Source organism: Maylandia zebra, linkage group LG23 (assembly GCF_041146795.1).
Source record: "Maylandia zebra isolate NMK-2024a linkage group LG23, Mzebra_GT3a, whole genome shotgun sequence".
In the NCBI taxonomy this organism is placed as follows: Eukaryota; Metazoa; Chordata; class Actinopteri; order Cichliformes; family Cichlidae; genus Maylandia; species Maylandia zebra.
Genome location: NC_135188.1, coordinates 13,701,590 through 13,706,047, shown reverse-complemented (window position 1 = coordinate 13,706,047; position 4,458 = coordinate 13,701,590). Strand labels below are relative to the sequence as shown.

At 40.6% G+C, this 4,458-nt stretch overlaps 1 long non-coding RNA gene across 1 annotated transcript; it reads left to right on the top strand.

The window, feature by feature from the left end:
- Nucleotides 1-786: 786 nt before the first annotated feature.
- Nucleotides 787-2,120, top strand: LOC143415143 (uncharacterized). Its single transcript, XR_013095753.1, has 3 exons — nucleotides 787-914; nucleotides 1,539-1,601; nucleotides 1,704-2,120. It is a non-coding gene; the product is annotated as an uncharacterized LOC143415143 (long non-coding RNA).
- Nucleotides 2,121-4,458: the final 2,338 nt, after the last annotated feature.

Below are 4,458 nucleotides of genomic sequence, written 5' to 3'. Positions count from 1 at the left end.
ACTCTCTGGATATCTGCTTTCATAGTGAGTGGTCATAAGATGTAGAACAAAATACAGATTTCACGTGGAAAGACATTTTTCTTCTGCAATCTTTGATCATGTTATGAATTCTTCTTCATTTATTTCTTTTTGTAGGTTCGGATTGTCGTGAAATAATTTTCTGATGCCACAACACAAGGGAGATACTTTATTGCATCCGGCAACGGCCACTGCTAATCTGTCATGTTTCTTACATGTGTGAGTTTCTGTTGCAGTTTTACAGCAGTACAAAAGTTGCAGGTGGCTTTTGGGTCTGATAAATGAAACCAACATGGAAATACTGTAGACTTGTGTGCATTGCACTTGCCAGCAGGGGGCGACACTCCAAATGTCTCGTATGTACTTGACCTCTGACCTCAGTAAACACTTTCCTGATGAGTTAGTGATCAGAGAAGAAATTTCTGGTTGTCTTAAATGTTTCCCTTATATTTTGCATGTTTTAACTCACCTCCAATTTCATTTTGTGAGGCATCTTGTGCGAAGGTGTATAAGGCCAATTTTCATTTGAATAATTCCTGGGGTTTTTGTTTTTGTTTGTTTTGGTTTTTTTTACGACAAAGTTAAAGTAGTATTTTGATTTTTATCTCAAAATCCTTTATCAAAAAATTAATTGATAAAAAAATCCTTTTATATTTCTTTTGTCAATGTGACATTGTATTGATGTCGTAAAGCATACGACATTAATACGCTTTATTATTATTCATGTAGGACCATCTTTTAAGCGCCCCCTGTTGCAACTCTGGTTGAACTGCAGCCCGTTTCTGTGCGGTTGGATAAACAGGAAGTGGAATGGCTCTCCCGGATCTTGGGAACGCCTGATGCTCTAACCGGAAGCTGCAGGATATCATGTTCGTTGAGCGCAGAGGAAACAGCAGGTGTGTCTGCAGGCTTTTGGAGGTGGTAGGTATTTGTTTAGGAAAGAATCATGCTGGTTCCAGTTTTCAACACACAAGTGTGAGGCTAGAGTCAGCTAAATTATTTTCTTTAATTTTTTAAAGGGTGGAAACAGAAATGTGTTAAAACACTTTCCAGTTTGCGGCTGAGTTAAAGTGGCTCCCGGCTTCTGCTTTCTTTGAAAGTATCAAATGTGAGAGTTTCATCCGTCTTCTTATACAGTTTTGCCTGAAAAACAACTCATATATAGCATTTATTTTTAAACGAAATAGTGATATTTTTGTCATGTCATCACGTGGGGTTGTTTGAGAAGAGAAAAAAAGAAAAGAAACTGTGATATCTGATTTCTGATTTGACTTTAAAGCTGACTGGAGAAATGTGGGCTGAGGGTTGATGAAATGAGTCAACACAACACAGAAGCTGATGAGATATTTGTCAGACAGTCCTGTGTAAATTATGTCCAGATGATGGAAAGAATAATTTGAAACATAAATGCTGATTGTTAGCTTGTCATTATTACTTAATTCAGCCTCGCCACAGTGTACTGATATGATTTATGTTTCAAAATGTCAAGTGAAAGTGTGCTGACTGAGCTCTATTTCCAGTCTGTACTTGCAGCTTGTGCAATACATGAAAATCACCACACTGGCTGTTGTTCACTGGCTGAGGTGGGTTGATGAGGACTGCATTCCCTTCCATATTTCGCATGTCAGACAGGGTATGAGAGTGAGTCTGTGTTGCCGTGTCAGTCATCCCGCCTCTTGTTTTAGGATGCCCCCATTAGACGCAGGGCAGACGGTCAGCGGTGGTGGGACTAAGCACCGATGACAAGCTCCTGGAAAGGCTGCAGTTGAGGAGAATGAGCAGAGCCTGCACAGGGACCGGCCCGAGCCTCAGACATGTACACACACACACACACACACACACTGAACCCACATTCGTATTTAAGTCCTCATACACATGCATGTCATAGCTGTCTGCAATCTGACGCTCACTATAATATTTTATTGCTGCAATGGAAAACATTGTGTTTGATTTATGTTGTCTGAGTTATTATTTACATTAGTTTATCGTTAGCTTTAATTAATGTTGGATTCCATTCATTTTTGCTTTTAACGATCACCTGCTCGCCAACATGGGCAAACAGCCACCTGCTGCCTTGTGCATACTGTACATGCTGTACATAGAGACGATGGATGTCACGATCCCTAATGTATATTTGTTGATACGTGATAGTAAGTTTTATTTTCACGTTGCCTTTTGTGTGCTGTTAGCTATTTGGAAGTCCAATTATGTGCTGTGGGCATCAGTAAAGTTATCAGTGATCACATCTGAGGCCTCTCATGTGAGTTTATGTTTTACAGTTTTAAATGCCTCCACATTTTTTGATGTATGTTCAAAGTGCTTCAGTGCCACCAACCCTTAGTTTACTTTCTAGTGGACCTGTGAAAGCGTCCAACAATAGCAGATACACGTCAAGCAGATAACCATACTGTACAGCTAACTGAAGAGTGGGAACCATTATTTATAAGATTAATTCAAATATTAACCTCAGGCACCATATTATGACCACCTGCCTAATATTGTGTTGGTCCCTCTTTTACTGCCTAAACAGCCATTGAGGCATGGACTCTACTCCTCCCCTCAAGGTGTGCTGTGGTATCTGCACCAAGATGTTAGCAACAGAGCCTTTAAGTCCTGTAAGCCGCGAGGTGGGGCATCTATGGATTGGATTTGTTTGCACATCCCACAGATGCTCGTTTGGATTGAGATTTGGGGAATTTGGGGGCCAAGTCAACACCTCAAACTCGCTGATGTGCTCGTCAAACCAGTTGTTGGTCTGCAACAATCTCAAAGCCACCTTCTTCCATTGCTCTTTGGTCTAGTTTTCATGCTCATGTGTCCATTGTTGCTTCTTTCAGTGGTTGACCAAAGTCAGCATGGTCTGGCCTGCTTCTCTACGGCCCCATACGCAACAAACTGCAATGCGCTGTGTATTCTGACAACTTTCTGTCAGAATACACAGCGTGAACTGTTTTTGGTAATTTAAGCTACAGTAGCACATCTGATGGATCGGACCACAAAGGTCAGCCTTCGCTCCCACATTCATCAGTGAGCCTCGGCCGCCTTTTACCTGTCGCTGATCCGCCACTGTTTCTTCTTTGGACCGCTCTTGATAGATACTGACACCTGTAGACCGAGAACATCCCACAAGAGCTGCAGTTGTGGAGATGCTGTGAACCAGTTGTCTAGCCATCACAATTTGGCACTTATCAAATCCTCATGCTTGCCCATTTTTCCTGCTTCGAACACATCAACTTTGAGGACAAAATGTTCACTTCCTACCTAATATTATCCTACCCACTAACAGGTGGCATAAAGAAGAGATAATCAGTGTTATTCACTTCACCTGTCAGTGGTTGTTATGTTATTCATGATTAGTGTAAATAGAGTTGATCTCTGTGGATGAAATAGTGTGAGAGACTAATTAGGATAATTTGCTAGCCTGATGTTGGACACAATTGTCAACTTGCCGATCTTCAAATCCATGTTTAGTCTGAACATGGAAATCACTGATTTCTCTTTGGGCATCAGTTTGTTTTCCCCCCGGTCAGTCAGGTGCTTGTGTCAAAGTCCATCCAGATGTTTGGCTTTGCTGACCTTTAAATGCTCCATTTCGCGGACATGTACTAAGATCCTTTTTAAATGGAGAGCTACACTGAGTTTTCCTTTAGGTGTGGGAGAATTAATGCGTGTTCAGGGTTGCAGAAAAGCAACAGTCACTGTTGGTTTACACTGTGGTTTACACTGAGCTTAACACTTTACAGCAGCTTCTTAACCACAGTGAACCCACCCATTCTACTGATACAGGTTGTTTTTTTGTTTTGTTTTTTTCATTTTGGCTGGTAGTAGTAGATATATCTATCTATCTATCTATCTATCTATTAGGGGTGCAACGATACACAAAATTCACGGTTCGGTTCGGTTCGATACTTTGGTGTCACGGTTCGATATTTTTTCGATACAAAAAAAATGTTCATGCATTTTTAATTTGTCATTTATTAAAATTATAAATATATATTTTAACTCAAAAGTATAGTTTTTAAATTTAACCCTAACCCTTGTGCGTGTTTTTTATTTTGACAGCGAATGCGCACCTGCGGACCACTTATGTGCAGCCCTGGTTATTTAGCTTGTCATATTGCAGCCACAGAAATTCTTTTGTCCATGAAACCATAAAGCTGCACTTTCTTTTTGCCTTATAGTCTGATTTGTCATAACTTTTCCGTTTTGTGGTAAGCTTTTCTTTGGCTGTCACTTCTTCACCCTGACCTGTCTTATTTGGCTCAGCAGAACTGAAATGCTTTTACACACGCACTCACATAAGCTCAGCGATTCTCTGCGCGATCAACCTCTCACATGTTTAAGCTGCGGGAGATTTCACTTGTCATGTTTGCATAGTAAGCTAACGATTAATAAGACGATGTCAGAGGAATTGGTGCACAAATTATCATCACTCACAGA